General features: G+C 28.0%; 1 protein-coding gene across 1 annotated transcript in view; it reads right to left on the bottom strand.

Annotated features, from left to right (window-relative positions):
- Positions 1–13,838, bottom strand: part of AdoR (Adenosine receptor) — a 58,841-nt gene extending 45,003 nt beyond the window's left edge. The window contains exon 1 of the mRNA XM_065509058.1: positions 13,147–13,838. The gene's annotated coding sequence lies outside the window, so the exon portion shown is untranslated. The remainder of the gene's footprint in view (positions 1–13,146) is intronic.
- Between the last annotated feature and the right edge of the window lie 3,958 nt (positions 13,839–17,796).

The following is a 17,796-nucleotide window of genomic DNA, read 5'->3' on the forward strand; positions in this document are numbered from 1 at the left end:
AATAAAAATGTTTGGACTTTTTGGAAATTCAATTCTTTAAGGGGTAAATTCATTTATTTGTGGTACTTTTTTCATAAAATATTTTTTTATAAAAAATGGGCGCTATGAACTAAGTCCGCATTGAACTAGATCCCCAATATGAAAATGAATAAAAGCCTTTAAAGTCGGGGACTTGATTCATTATGAATTAAAACCCCAAATGTTCTAACAGAAACCAAAAATTAATTAAGTCTTTAATTTGGACTTCTTAAATTTATTTGAATAAAACGGGAAGTTACATATTATTTGAAATTCTTAATTCAAATTTAAAACATTGGTTCTTCATTCAGGGTGTTATTTGGAATACCCTGCGAATGTGTAGATTGGGCCAAATCGAAGTTTGGTACTATTTTAAATCACATTGCTTTTTGTAGGTACATGAACATAGATTTCAATCGTTTGGGAAGTAACTGTGTCACAAAAAATTTCGAAAAAAATTGTGTATTTTTAAATTTCAAACTACTAATTTTAATATTATAAATTATTTAAGTTATTGACATACAAGTTAGCTGATATGGTTGGTATGTTTTGAACATTTAATAACAATGATCCTAGAATCATGAAATTGGACAAACATGAATGTGTTAGAATTCACAAAGGGACACTTAAGAGTTCTTTTTCTATCTTTTAATGATACTTTTTGAATTTTCTTAACTTACGATTTTTTTTACACAATAGAATAATGCATGTTTTGTATTAATCGATTTCGTAATTAATTCCGACTCTAACTAGAACTAAACAAATATTGCGGAATTAATCGTTTGAACATAAATATTAATTTCCTAAGCACTTTTGTGTATGTTTGCTTGTTTGAAGACCTAGACATTCCAAAAATACTAATCCTGATTCACATCGATCCAGAGGCGCAGGGACTCTCTGTAATGGACGGGTTGATAAAAATATTAATTTCCACCCTCCGATTTCAAACTATTTATTACTATTCAAAATAATAAACTATTCGGGGTTGTCATAGGCCACTGCTACACGTTCAATATATATTGACCGCGATCCAGTATCGCGACATTTATTGAACGTGTAGCATGCAGTATTGATGGATCGCAGAATAGCATAATATTGTGAAATCCAGATCGCGATCCAAATATCACAATATATATTGAACGTGTAGCAGTGCCCATAGAATCCAATCATTGTAGGAATCGGTACATTTAGCTTATGAAATCCAATGTATTTTTTTTTGTTTAATCCATAAAGAATTTAATTCAAGATCGAATATAAAACCGATAACTTTCGATTTACTTTTTCTGACGTTTTCAAAACCGATTCCGACAATAATTATATTCTATGACAACCCCGATTAATTTTTTTTTAAATTAATTATTTTGTAAACATTTAAAGGAAATTATGCCACTTATTGTTCGCAGAAATTTACAAGGAAATGGTTCAAGGTTCTGTTTTTTTGCTGGAAGACAAAGTTTATTATAATGTTTATAAAAACATTTCCTATTTTCAAAAAAAAAATATATAAAAATGAGCCAAAGATAAGAATATTGTAGCGAGAAACGACAAAAGCGGATATTAATGTTAATTTTTTCCTTATTTTTGTTTATTATTTATTCACAACCTAAACATTTGTGTCTGCATGCGTGTGTGTAACTTAAAAAGTGGTAAATAAATATTTCAACTCAATGCTTTTTCATATTAAATATTTTTCATTTATTTTCATATTGTTAAAATCTCAATAGTACATAGAAATAGAGATAGAGAGTACTTTAAAGTGCTAAGTGACGTAAAGTAAAATATTAATGTATTGATGAGAATTATTGATTTATTTGTTTAAACAGATTCCAAGTAACTTATTGTAACATAATTAGCGTTCAATTAGACAAATTAAACGCTAATTCAACTTTTCTGTGTGATATTTAGTCATCGTTAAATAAAAAACTCTGAATTTTTTTTATTTAGTTTTTGTTATTATTGTTTTTCATAGAATGAAGAAAATATATTTTATGGCGTAGAAATCTTGTTTAATTACTTTTAGTTTTTAGCACAAAAATATCGGTTTCAAAAGAAAATAAGTTTTTATAGACCATAAAAAAATCACGAATAAAAAAATATTGAGAAATAATTAAAAACAATGCTGGTAAAACTTTTAATATAAGAACTGAAATAAAACGCAATTAGAAGAATTCTTTTATTTTTATTTGCTCCAAATTGTTGCATTGACCAAAAATAAAACGAAAACCTTTACTAAAAAGAAGAGAAAAAAGCAAAAAAAAAAAGAAGAAAGAAAAGAGCTGTTGTGTGTGCCAAGTACGAAAACAGCAGATCGAAAGGTGTGAAAGTCTTGTTGATAAGTTAAGACAACTCTTGAAAGCTGATTTTGTAGCAGTTTTATTTTTTCTTTTTTTTTTTAATAAAGTGTAAATTAATTTTATTTGTTGTTTTCGCTAAAATATTTTACGTTTCGTTTTCATGTTGTGTTTTTTCATTATGTTGGGTGTTCGTATTTGTAAAATAAATTTGTAAACTTGTTTCATTGGAGTCTGACAGTAGTTTAGTAAAATTAAGAGGAATGAATTTTGCAACTCTGTATGTCAAGTAATATTTTAGCATAATTCGAGAAGGATTTGTTTAAATAATATTTTGGTTAATGATAAAACCATAATCAGGGAAAATACTTGTACGGGCGCTAGGTGCAATAATGGAAAAATTGTTGAAAATTGCAATGAGCTCCATTCATGGGACAAAACAAGGCAAATTTCATTAAATTACCTTCAACATTGCGACCTGTACTTTGAACACAGAGCGGCAATCTGATGATCGGAGAGACTCAGATCTTTAAAACAATTCAGAAAGAGATTCCGAGATTTCTAGTATAGTTGGAGGTGGGTGTTGGACTTTTGTTGGATGTTACAAACATCAGCACACTCCTCACATAAAAATAATGCCGGTTTATCCGATATATATGTACGATAAATCAGCATTCGGGAAAAAGCCGACACCTGTATTCTATACACTTTCTACAGATCATTTACGTGCACACATCTGTACATATATGTATATCAAAGAAATTGTGGGTGGGCCTTTTTAAAGTTTACAGCATTTATTAATGCTGAACAAAGAGAAAAACAAATTTGATCTCCCATTCAATGAAATTTACGAGTGAAGCTAATAAAAATAAAATTACTACTCAATAATTTATTGAGAGCTACAAATTAAATTGTTTTCGGCGGAATTGTGCTAATAAACGTTATAGACAAAACAATAAAAGAACAAACAAATAAATAAGGAAAAAATCATAAAAGACATGTCTGCTAAATTGAATGGAAATGATTCATATCACGAAATCTTAAAAAATTGGTGTATAGGAAATTTAACATGTTATTTACTCTTTGAAATTATAAAAAAGAGCAAAACAAAAAAATTATTAATTTAAAAAAGAAGAAAAAAAAAGAAATTCCATTTTATATGCCTTAACTGCTAAATTGTCACGTGATATGGTTTCATTATAGTTGAAAAACATTTTCAAACTATTTAATATTTAAGCAAATATCTAGTACCTAAACCCAATAACAGAAAGTAGGAAATCAAAAATTTTTAATTTCTGGCATTTCTCTTTTCTTGGTCTTCCTTAACTTTCTCACAGAAATATTAAATTTTCACAATTCTTATTTTCATTGCTTTAATACGTTTTAAATTGGAAGTACAAAGATGAAAAACAAAACACAGTACAAGAAAATCTTCTCTATTTATCTATCAATTTCTTTTTCCATCTAACATAAAATGCTAGGTTGTCTACGTTACCCCTAAACTACCGTTAGCGTTAAGCTACCGTTGCCAAAATAACGTTATCGCTAAAATATAATTGTAAAAACCGTTACCGATATTCTATAAAAAATTTTAATTTGAATACGGAAACAACTTTATTGTATGACTTAAAAATGCTGGATTTTTTTAAAATTTTTAGTTTTTTGTTATGAAACAAAAAAATGTATGCAAAGTATTGGCCATTGTTAGTTATGACCTTTTCCCATCTTTTGGCAGCATATGGATTCCGAGCCAAAAGAACTGCTTATCTTTTGAGGCCAAGAACGAATCAAAGCAAATATCGGATACTCTGTTCCAAAGTGAAGCGTTTTGCATTGATCGAAACAAATAGTAGTCGTACAGGGTAAGGTCTGGACTATATGGCAGGCGAGGCAAAACTTCCTAACCACTTCATTATAAGTACTTTTTAACAGTTTCATGTTTAGCCGCATATTCTGAGTGTTTTCCGGTCAATAATCGCTTCGAACTAATCAGTTATGTTCGGTATATGTTCCCTGTGATGGTCCGGTCAGATTTCGTCTCTCGTATGTCCTGTGAGCTTCAGCGGCACTTTTTTCAAATTAAGGAAATAAAGCAAAACTTCTCGCATATGACGCATTACAATAAAAATAATTTAATATGATTTTGTCTATGAATATTCTAGATTTATTCTGCATAATTTCCAGTTTTTTGCTTATTTTTTCGTTTTCTGTGCATATTTCAACTTGGCCTGTTTTCAAATTTTTCGAGACCAAATTTCAATTTAATTTATAGGCAATTTGGTTTGCAGGTTCCTATACAATAAAACGAATTTTGTCTTAATATTGAAAATAAAGTTTTATTTCAGATAATTTGCAACCCAAAGGTAGCTTTAGCTACACCAAGACTTTTAGTACTCTTAACTATGGCTTTATACTTTTATTATTTACATCAGATACTCTTATGTATTTGCTCTTATATGCATAAATATGTATTTTATAAGTAAAAAGAGTATAAGTAAATAACACTTCTAATTGCATTTACATTGAGTACTAGTACTAAGTAAATTTTGTATTATACGCGTACTTAGGCATGTAAATATGTAGATATGAATGTATGTAAGTGAAACCAGTGACATCTCATAGTGACATTATTCTTCAACAACAAGATTAATATTATCATTCGTTTGAAGGCACATTTTCATTCATACTCATTCATTACTCACTTATACACTTACACACTTACTGCACTCACATTTTAGTTAGTTACTTACTTAGTTACTTACATTATTTTGACAACGTATGTATCAAAGTCAATGTCAGAAACTAGAAGAATGCAAACACGCCACTTTAGAGAATATTGCCTGTCTTTATGCACTTAAAGCTCTCGCTGTGTCAGCAACATTATTTTTTAGTTTCAGCTTTATTTAGTTTAAGTTTTAGTTAGTTATATTTTCTTTCGTTATTATCATTTGACAAACAGAAGAAGCCACTGACGACTGTCACACACACAGACAGGCAGATGGACAGGCAGACAGAAAGACAGTCAGATATGATTGTGCCTTTGTGACTAAATTAATTAAATTAAAAGTTTCCTGTTAAAGCTTTAAGGCATAGCTGAAAACCTCAACACACTCGCACAAACATACTTATTTACATCCATTCAAATACAAAAGCAGAGAACACACCTCTTTCTATTGTTCGATTGTTAGTCCGCGGTCGTTGCATTTTTTGAATTCATTTTTTTTTATTTCTCTTTTTTTCGTAATTTTTTATTTTGTTTAGTATTTTAGTGAAATGTTACAATATTTCATTTTTATTTGTTGCATAGATAAATCATTCAGATTAATGACAAAAACAACACATTTGAATAACTTTGAAATTTACTGAGTAATCGTATGATAATAGTACATATTGTATTGTACTTGTATTTTAAAGACTACTACTATTTTCCATTGAAGTTCATTTCTTACAATTAAGGCATTGGCTAAGAATGTGCCAGGAAACAAGTGGAAGTCAATAAATGATTGAAATCGCTAAATCCGAGAAATTCTACAGACAACTGATTCACTGTAACAACCGTATATAATTCGATGAATTAAAAATTAAAATTTGTTCGCAAACCTTTTAATTTTGAATATGAATTTGTTCATACCTAATATCAAATTTAACAGGAATTAGTTTTTGTTTTTTTATTTCATATTTAAAAATTATAAGAAATTATGTTTCATGATTGTATCTGAAAATCACAACAAAGAAATGTCATTCAAAGAAAATGTCAGTCATTGATAAATACACATAGATTGGATACGCCCTGTCAAATACCTAACTCAATTGTCAAAAACGTAAATGGTGAGAATGTATTAGTAAAAAATAATATGTGAAATCAAAAACAACTCACGTATTTGTGTATTTCTGTATGGATTTTTTTTCAAGCCCAGATTTTCGTTTATTACCGCTCATATTTTGCCAGCGAATTTTGACTTAAAAAACAAGAGTTAGGACGGTTCTATATTAAGGCACCGAAAAGTATAAATGAAGACATAAATCATTTTCTTGGTGGAGATGACTTTTTAAAAAACATCGAAATGGTAAACACTTCTGTTATGTTTTAATAACTATTAATTATTTTGCATTAAAGTTGAACGAATTTTGAATTTTCGTGCAGTGAAGGGTTAACGATTAATTTTATAAAGTGTAACATACTAAATCTTGAATGTTTCTGAGTTAAAAATAATGCTGAAATTAATAAATATTGGCTTTGCACTTGCCTTATTTTAATTTCTAAATTGACGTCATTATGAATGTTTTCATATTGTATTAAAAAATTTGGAAATTTTTGTCGAAAATTAAAAATGTTTTTAGAATATGTTTTAGAATTAAATCCCGGTATAACGAATGATATGTTGTCAGGCCCATTAGTTAAATCGAAAAATTCGTTATATCGTGATTTAATTTTTGAATAAGTTTTAAGCTGTGTGACATTAGTTTGACTTGAGGCATTACCAAGGATTAATGAAGCCTTCATTGAAAGCCTTCGGTTCAAAAATTGATCCTACCATGAAAAATATTCATTATTTCAATGAAGAAAATTTACAACAACACTTTGTTACGAAAATAGTGGCGTTTATTTGCCTTTCAAAGAAAAGATTTATGTGCTGTTTTTCTATAGCGAACAAATCTTTGAGTGGAAATTTAACATGTGTTTTGTTATTGTAACAAAAACAAAATACATGTAAAACGTCTACTCAAATCACTCGTTCGCTTTTCATTTTCCAATAGATATCAGTTTTATTCTCTTTGAAAATAACATTAGGTGTTAGATTGTGCTCATCTGTAATTGTAGACTGATTCTTTAAGAAGTCTTACACCGTATTTTTTTAAATACAGATATTACTTGCACGAAATCCATCATTATAAAGTATTTTTGTATTTCTAGGGCTCTGGATTTTAAAGCAATTCTTTTAACTGGAATGTGTTTTTACCTCTGGTCGACTAAACATGTAAACTCCTTTTCCACAATGTAATACACATCATTCTTTATAGATCGATGATTATTTTAGCCATTCTTGATAGCTTTATATAATTGCCAATGTTAAAAATTTGATCGTTCGTTTGATTTTGTTTAATTTTTCTCAATATTCGTTATATCGAGTACAAAATTGTTGAAACATTCGTTATATAAGGTAGTTAATGTTAAAAATATAGCTGTATGTTATATCGGATTTTCGTTAAAGTGAGATTCATTATACCGGGATTTGCGTGTACAATAATAATAATTTTTTTTTGGTTTTACATCAAGTTTTTCTCAAAACTTACCGTACGATTGTTAAATTATGGACTGATTTATGTTTAGCGTAGCAGAATTATATAAAGATTATGTTTTGCACTGTTTTGCCATTTCAAAATTTTTCCAAATCCCGTTTTTCATTAATTATATAGGGGAAATTGTAATTTTTGTGTGCCTTTTTCATGCATTTTGACATTCTACATGCCCGAATATTGCAAAGTGATGTTCAGAAAAGTTGTTGAAAGCGGTATTTTTGGTTTTCCTAGAGTGGGGCTCTGGAAAATCAATTCTTCACCTTTTTTTGTAAGTTATCTAACAAAACTCAATTTAAATCCTTTTCAAACGAAATTGATTTTATCTCAGATGAGGAGCTCGAACAAAATGAAAATATTTCGATTGCACAAACGCTAAAAGATATTATTAATAAACGTAAAAAACCCAAATAACAATAACGAAACCAAGTTATAATGTAGATTTGCAACTTGCAAAAGAAATAGATCATTTTATTTCTGAAGGAACAAGACGAAAATACTTGCAGATTTGTTACAAGTATTTGCAAACGGTTTTGCCAATGTGAAAGATGTTTTTCGGCAGCAGCATATGTCGGAAACAATATTCTTTCCAGAATGGGAGACGAAACCATAGATGCAATAGTATTTTTTTTAGTGTCTAATAAAAATTAATTGCTAAATAAAAAATTTACTTTCAATTGTAAAGACATAATTATGTACGTTTCTTTCTTATAATTTTCGGGATTTTAGTTTCGGGATTTCGGGATTCTTTACCAAATCCCGATCCCCGGGATTTTCAAATATCAGTCCCAATTAGCATCTCTAGTCGGAACCAACATAAAAATTCTCAAAAACTGCAATAATACAAAGATTTCCAGTGGTAATACAATTTCTGATAAATTATTCAATTTTTATGGATTTCTAATTTATTTATATTTGTATTATATACATATTTTTCCAAATATTATAAGAGTAGTCTTTATATAGAACTTTTTCTCAAGTTAGAATTCTAATTACTCATGATTTACAAGATTAAATGTGCAGTTATTGTGATTAGAATAATGATAAATATTCTAAAGAAAAAATAATTTATTGCGGTTTCATAGTTTAGGCGTGAGTCTGGGTCAGTGTTGCCAGAACTTGGACATGGCCAAACAAAATGCTATTTTATTTAATATTAAATAAGATATATTTTTAATTGATGTAAATACATTTATCATATTAACGAAACATTTTTATTTCATGGGGTAGAAGAACCTTAACAGTCAAAGGTAATTCCTTTCGAGTAAAAACTTTTTTCAAATATGATCGTCTTATTCGATTGACAACAAATTAGAACGAATCTGTTTTATCTGTGCCGAATAAATACTGTAAATTTAAGAAGAAAATAAATTCATAAAATTTTCAGAAAACTCTCTCTATATCAATATTTGATCATTCAAGAATAATTAATTAAGGAATAATTAGAAAAAACTTTAGACGAAAAAAACAGTGTTGTTAGTATTAGTTTATTTCACATATATGGAATATTGAAGTAATAGTTTTGAATTATCGTTGCCTAGTCATAAGAATTGGCAACACTGTTCTGGGATTTCCACAGACAGATGCCAACCAATATCACAAGCGAGTATTTTGAAAGAAAAATTAACATGTGTTATATTAATATATTACTCGATTAACTCAAGTAATTTAAAAGATTTATTTAGATTATCGAATAAGTAAAAACCCAGATTTTTCGAGTATATTTAATACCCTAAGCAAATGGTATAAAAAAGATCGGTAGTACCGATCGGAACATCCTCATCTTTTTATATAAAAAAAAATTATGCCACTTAGTCATTTATTGCACTCTACAACTCCAATAGTTTTTCGATCAAAACCTTTATTTATAAAGTCTTTTACTAGGGTATTCAATTAATCGGATTTCTGGTTTAATCGAGCAAATAATTAATCGAGGTTTAGATTTATTCGGTTAATAATCGGTTAATTTAAAATTATTCGATTAACCGAATAATTTATATTTTCATTTTAAATTGAAAATACAACAACGAATTTTGTGTACAAAAATATAAAAAACTGTGTGTTTTATGAACTGAGTAATACAAAATATGCGCTGTTCTTAATTTAACACTCATTTCAAAAAAAAAGTTTCGTCTATACATGTAAATACAAACAAAGTTTCAAATACATGTAAATTAAATATGTCAGTTATTATACATACTCCCTAATCATGCTTATTGGATATTCAAAAAATATCTAATTTTAATTTGAAATTTGTATTTGAATTGAAACGGAAAAATAAATACCAAAAAAAATTTTAAAGTGCAAAAAAGAGGAATTTCGGTTAATCGGTTAATCGACACAAATTAATCGGTTTATTTGTTATTTGAAAATCGGCAATTTTAAATTATTCGAACAGTTAACCGTACAAAATTAATCGGTTAACCGATTAACGGTTAATCGATTGAATATGTTTTTGGACAAAAATTAATTTTTTTACTGAACTTTGCATTAATATGTATTAGGGTGATCGATTCTTCGACATTTTTTAGAAACCGGTTTCGGTTTCTTCGAAAAATTTAATATAAACCGGTTTCGGTTTCGGTTTTTTAATAACCGGTTAACCGGGTTTTTGGCAAAATATTAAATATTAATCGAAATAAGAAGAAAAAAGTTTTATTTATTAAAATAATAGTGATTAAAACAAAAGCAGTTCATGGAAAAGCATAACAAAACTAAAAAGAGATCATTTTATATATAAATAGGCCACACGTTTTTTTGTGGCCACCAATATTGATGAAACTATATGTTCTTTTTCTAGATCTGCACAATAAAAGTAGTAAAAAGCGTTTTAAAGAATAAAATAAAATAACAAAAAAATAAGAATTTTTAAAACGCTTAAATACTTTTTAATTCTAATTTTGATTACTTCTTTTAAAATAATCTGTTAGAAATAAAACACAGTTTAAATGTTTTGAAGTATATAGATTTTTTTCTTGTGTTTTTATAAAGCTATGCATTGAAAATGATCTTTCACTCAGGACATACATATAGTTAACAAAGCATTGAGTAAGTTTTCAAGCTGTCCAGATCGCTTGTGACATTAGTTTTAAACAAAATTTAGATTTTAATTATTTTTTAAAGTTTTTATACACTAAAATTCATAAAAAGACACTTTTAGAAAAAACCTGCTATTCGAGAACAAAAACCCGGTTTCTTCGATGTTCGAAATGTGAGCTTTTCAAACAAAAACGAAACCGACATAACCCAAAAAAAGGCTATTAAAAACCGCGCCGATCACCCTAATATGTATGTATATTAGGCACTTCGACTATAACATCATTTAATAATTTAAAGACCATTAAGCATAGGGTAACATAGAGACGAGACGTAATTGTCAAAAACCTAAGTCTGTGGTCAAAAACCTATCTCTCGCAACAACAAACTACATGCTAGTCAATATATTTTGTTGTTGTATCAAACATATTTTTTGTTGTATTTTTTGACAAATTTGACAAATCGTAGTGTCTCATCTCTATGCCATTAAGACTTGTCCGTATGTTGAAGGTAAAACTGTTCAACAAATATTTTCTATAAAATTTTTTAATTTTATAATATTTTTTTTTTTGAACATTTTATGTAGCAAACATAATTTAATTTTGAAAAGTACAATTCAATTGGAAGTTTCTGAAATACAATCGGAAATGGTGCAGAAAAAATTATTGTACTTTGTAAGAAAATTGTTCATTAGAATAAAATTAATTCAAAGCATTTCCTTCCTATGCATATTTATGCTTTTCTGCATATTTTCCAGTTTTTTTTTTAACTTCTATTTGCCTGCTAATTTTGCACTGGTTATAGTTATGAAAATCATAAAAAAATAAAAATATTTCAAAAAAAAATTTCTAACATTTTTGAACAACATAAAAATATGTATAAATAAAATTTAAATAATATTTTTCAAGCCATCTAGATTTTTTTTAAAACATAAAATATGAAATAAATCATACAATTTAAAAAATTATTTATAAGTGTTATGAATTGAAATCAAATCATAATATTTATGTTGAAATTTTTTTCTGTGAATGTTGCTAATTTAGCTGTTCCATTTGAAATTGATTGATAAGTATTTGTCTTAAATATTAAACTAAAAAATATTCAATAACGCACTTAACTACGCATGCCTAAAGTTAATAAGCTCTGCAAAAAAAGTGAAAATACCAATTTTGTATGTATGTTTGCATGAACTGGTTGGTGGTAGCATTAGAAATATAAATTATGTGAAATTATTTTTTTGTTTGAATGTTTAAAATGAATTTGTTAAATATAACCCAATAAACATCGATTTAATTGATGGTATTCAAAGAAAAAAACCAAAACTTTAGATGTGCAGAATAGAAAAACAAGTATTTGTTAGATATTTATTGTATTTTTTATGACGATTTTTTGGGTTAATATTATAGATTGACTCAGAATCAAAATCTGAGTCGATTAAACGATGTCTGTCCATGTAGAAAAGTACAGGTCGCAATTTTGAAGATATTTCGATAAAGTTTGACAAAAGCATTTCGCTCGGTCCAAGGACGAAACCTGTTGAAACTGGCTGATATCGGTCCATTATATCACCTAGCCCCCATACACATGTCCTCTCTAAATAGGACGTTATCGGTCATAAATGTTTATTTTATATAGGTATCTACCAAAATTTCGCTCCAAATAAGTTTTATATGTATGTATGTATATACGGAAGTCATGTCACCTGATTTTATAATGATCGATCCGAAATTAGTCATAGCTGCATAAAACCTACTTCCGAAAATCACTTTAACGAGCATAAATCTCTTAAAAGTGTTGGTATCCACATAGAACTCAACGGGCATACATTACACGACCTAATTTAATGGCAATTGGTCCATATAAGGCCCACATCCGAATATCACTCACGAATATAAATTACTGAAATTTGAAAAGAAAAATGTGGTTGCTCATTACTTTAGTGTTTGACTTGTCCGATCAATCTTTATTACTTGTTTGGTTTTTTTTTGTTTCCATAAATATTTTTAAATTTTCTTTTAAAAAAATGGTGTCTAACGTGTATGCATTCTTTGTCTGAAGACAAATCAGATTTTGAAAACAAAAACTGTAAAGGTAGGGTGACGAAAAAGGCGTAACCACTTTATTTGGCCACACATTTGTTTGACGTTGTTTACTCTTACAAGTGTTATGTGATATCAAACAGCATCAAATAAAATAACACTAAATATGTATTTCCTTTGAATTGTCCTAAGTAAAAGGAGTTTTTGAAATAAATAAGAGAATTAAAATATATTTTATTTAGTGGTTACATCTTTTTTGTCAAATACTTGCCATTAATTATTACCTTAAGTAAATATTACACACATTTTAGGATTAATATTTTGTTTAGCATGATGTCAAAAATTCTTAATCTAAATTACTAAGTATATACCTATTTACAGTAGTTAATAGCAGTTGAATGTGCGGCTAGTAGTCATTATTAAATTATTTAATACGAATGATAATTAAATGGTCAGTAACTTACCAGATCAAAAATTTAAAAAATAACAGCCTGACTTTGTTGTATTCAAAAATATTTACTTAATGCTGTAGAAGTAGTAGTGATGTTATGTGAATTTTAATATTTTTTTATACTCAATTGCTAATATATGAAATTTTTGAACTTTTCAACACTTGATTTTGTTTGTTGTTGTTTAAAAAAATGAACGTGTAACACGCTAACAAGTTGTATTTCGTTTTTCTCCACTTCTCAAATGATTTTAATCTATAACTGTTTTATTATTACGATACGAAAACATCATTTTAATCACTGTATGTAGTGTGTCCGCTCATAGACACAACAAATAAAACTTAACTTAGTAATTAGGCATTATTATTAATTATTTTTTGACGTTTAATTTTTTATTCTTTTGAAACTAGAGAATGCTTGGTTGGGGTTGCAACAATTTTATTTTATTTATATTTTTATACAAATGATTGTACTTGTTTTATGTTGTCACTGATTTAATCTTATTATTTAATAAATGAATTAATTAACACTTGTTGTTGTTTTTAATTTTCCTCATATTTTTGTTTGTTTGTTTGTTTGCATAAACAGGTGGTTTTATTAATTTAAATTGTAACGTTTAGTTTTTGTACTCTATTCTTATGGTTTAATCTATTACAATTTTCTCTCAACTATTTTTGTTTTTCCGTTTTAATTTCCCGTTACGCGTTTTAGCGGTGTGTGCTGGTCAATGGCAGACATCGAAATGCGAGTTGTGTATTTTTGCTAAAATAAAAATCTTCTTCATGTTCGCAATAATAAAAAAGCCGAGCAATGAAATGAAAAGAAAAACAAATACAAATCCAAAGCATTCGTTCATTTGTTCGTTAGTTTTCTCCCTACAATTCCACAACTAGTTTCATACACACAAACATGCGCACACATACAATAAACGTCATAAACAACAACATTGTCGTCACCCTTTGCCACCCTCACCTATTTTTCTCTTTTCTTTCGAACAAACACAACAACCCCTTTACAGGTTGCTGCTGTCAGAGACTTTGTGTCTCGTAAGTAGACGAATTTGTTTTGTTTAGTTTTTTACAAGTTGTGGTGAATTGTTGTCCTTTAAAATGGTTTCTGTATTCGATTATTTACACATAAATTTCGTTTTTATGCAGGAGGTGTAATTCGTCTTTTTGGCGCCTAAAATGAAATGGTTTGTGTATTTTCTTTTAGTACATATGTAGAGTATGGTGAGTATTTTCTTTTACATGAGTTATAATAGTCGTTATATAAGTCGTTGCAAAGGTCTTTGAAATATATATCATTAGATATAATTAGGGTATTCAATCGATTAACCGTTAATCGGTTAACCGATTAATTTTGGACGGTTAACTGTTCGAATAATTTGAAATTGCTGATTTTCAAATAACAAATAAACCGATTAATTTGTGTCGATTAACCGATTAACCAAAATTCCTTTTTTTTGCACTTTAAATTTTTTTTTGTATTTATTTTTCCATTTCAATTCAAATACAAATTTCAAATTAAAATTAGATATTTTTGAACATCCAATAAACATGTGTAGTGAGTATGTATAATAACTGACATATTTAATTTACATGTATTTGAAACTTTGTTTGTATTTACATGTATAGACGAAACTTTTTTTTGAAATGAGTCTTTTATCATTACTGAACGAAACTATTAAATTAATCAATATCCAAAAAGGAATATTCTTGATTTCTCCAAAATATCAATCAGCGAGAGAGTTTTTTCCAAGAAAAGTTTTATAAAATCTAAAGAAAAAAAATCGTTTAAATTATATTCTTTTTATAAAAGATTATTTCAGAAGATCTCACTAAAACTATAAAAACTCACACATCGCTCATTTGCTGCAACAACGTCATAATTCAAAAAAAGTCCTTTCGAGAAAAACATCTTTGAATATTTTATGACATTTTACTATTTCTTAAATAAATTTTCAACAAGTCACGCGATTTCAGAAATTTAAATAGGAGATTTTAATATCTTTCTAACCTGTATTTAACCCAAATTTTTACTTATCAAATATACGAGAAAACATGAATTTTTACAATGTTTACAACAAAAAAACACACTCACACAAAAAATAATTTATTTTTTTGAAAACTGATAAAACTATATGAAAGACTATAGAACAGCGCATATTTTGTATTACTCAGTTCAATAAACACTGATTTTGAGTAATGATGTTGTTGCAGCAAATAGGCGATATGTTTACAAAAATGATCTCAAATACCTTATTAGCCATTTTTTATGTTTTTGTATACAAAATTCGTTGTTGTATTTTCAATTTGAAATGAAAATATAAATTATTCGCTTAATCGAATAATTTTAAATTAACCGATTATTAACCGATTAAATCTAAACCTCGATTAATTATTTGCTCGATTAACCGATTAAACCAGAAACCCGATGAATTGAATACCCTAGATATAATATAGATATTATGTACACAGAGAAAACAGATTCGTGATAGCAACCGAATTTGTTGCCAATCGAATGATTCTATCTTAGCGACCGAATTTTTCAGTTGTGGCGACAATATTTTGGAAGGGGTAACTAAAGTTTGGTTGCCTCAACTGAAATTCTTCTTTATCAACTGACTTTCTGTTGTTCGAACTGAAAAATTCTATGTGTGCAACCGAATCATTCGGTTACTATCACGAATCTGTTTTCTCTGTGTATGTATTAATGACTTAGTATTCCAGATATATATATAAAAAAAGCGAGGTCCTGGTTCTCCATTATATTTGAGCGATTTGTGGGCTGATTTTCTCGATTTTAAATAGCAGCCGAACCGGGTCTATAGCGGATATATTGATGTATGAATCATGTATATAAGTTATTTGGGGGCTACGGAAAGTTTATTTCAACACACAGACGGGCAGACGGACATGACTATATTGAATCCGCTTTCTATATATACAAAGAGAATGACGATATTATATATACCCTTACCACTCATCGTGAAGGGTATAAAAACAATCAATTGTTTATACTTTCCCTTTGAAACACCTCATACAAATAAGTTTATAATATACAAATCAACGCTCATTATCGATGCGAGTTGAAATAATGAAGTATGACTAGATCTTCGTTAATTCTCATTTAATTGTTATTATTATTACTTAATTAACTTTTGTTAAATGTTGTTTTTAACTTAATTGTTTTGACATTTTAAATTACTTGTGATATGTTTGTCGCTTAAATCAGTGATCATAAAATGCATTAAATTCGTTTTTATCTATTAAATATTACTTTCTAATTGGAGAATTGAATTGTTAAGGTTACAGATTAAATTCATGAAATGGTAGAACAAAACTAGCCTCTTATTTTCTAAATCACTTAACTTCACTTTAAGAATTTACAAACATTTACAATGTCAAAACAACTGTGTGTGTGATCGAGTTTGTGCGTGTCACTATGTTAGTATGTCACAATCGATGTTCAATTAAATAGAAATATGTAGAATAAAAGAAAAGTTTTGAAGAGGTCTTTGACTTCAAATGACAAACGTAATTATCAAGTGCACGTTTGTCAGCATATTTGGAGGCGCCAAGCCATTTAAAGGAATTTGCCGAATAAACATACAAACTCATAATTATGTTGATTTGTTTTGTGTTGACAAAACTGTCAGAACGACCTTGCCAACGTTTGTTTTAATTTTCGATTTAATTCATATAAACATTAGCAGACAATTTAGTTTTTGTTTAGAAACAAACATTTCTAAAAATACATTAGAACGACTCACAGAGTTATTTGCCCAAAATATATTGGGCATAGAGAAAATATATATTATTTCTCTATGAAGTTACATATACGAGTGTTGTTTTTGTTTTCACATAGTTTTTTTTACTAATTTATTATCACCACTTAGGTTTTCGACAACTATCATTTTTTAGTTTCTGCGATAAAGTAATTTTGATTGTTCGAATTTTCTGCGATTTTTTAGAATCGTTAGCTATAAATAGCGTGTAAGGAAATAAAATTTGTAAAAAAAAATATAATTTCGATATTATTTTAATTTGAAATTGAAATAATCTCCCCAAGATTCATTTCTGCCATTTACCACACTTTTCTAGATACATTTTAATTCGTTTTGTTCTCTTTACACTGAAAATGAACGTCAACGTTGCGATAAGAACTTTAGAAAAATTATGTAAAAAGATGTATAAAACCAAAAATATTTTTCATCGGCTTAAGCTGTGATTCATTTATTAGTCGAGGGACTGTGTATCTGTGTACCATTTGAAGGTCTAATTGGCAAATATTTCATATTTATCGAACTCGTCTCAGTGTTGTTGCTTCGATTGTTGTTACCGGTTCGTTTTCAAAGTACTAATCATACATGCAAATAAAAATAACAAATAAATACAAACAAACAGGCAGTACATTTGTTTATTAGATTTTAATAGAAAACAAAATGTACACTCTGTATCTGACTGTATGTCGATTTTTGATTTTTGCATATTAAAAACAAATTATAACTCATAATTTAAATAGTGCTCAGCTGACTTGAGTTGTTTTGTTTTATATCGAACATTTGTTGTACCAGTAGTTGGGCACTTATTATGATTTAATATAGCAGCAATTGGATAACATATACATATGTACTACATTTATTGACAGTGTTAGATATTT

Source organism: Calliphora vicina, chromosome 4, assembly GCF_958450345.1.
Source record: "Calliphora vicina chromosome 4, idCalVici1.1, whole genome shotgun sequence".
In the NCBI taxonomy this organism is placed as follows: domain Eukaryota; kingdom Metazoa; phylum Arthropoda; class Insecta; order Diptera; family Calliphoridae; genus Calliphora; species Calliphora vicina.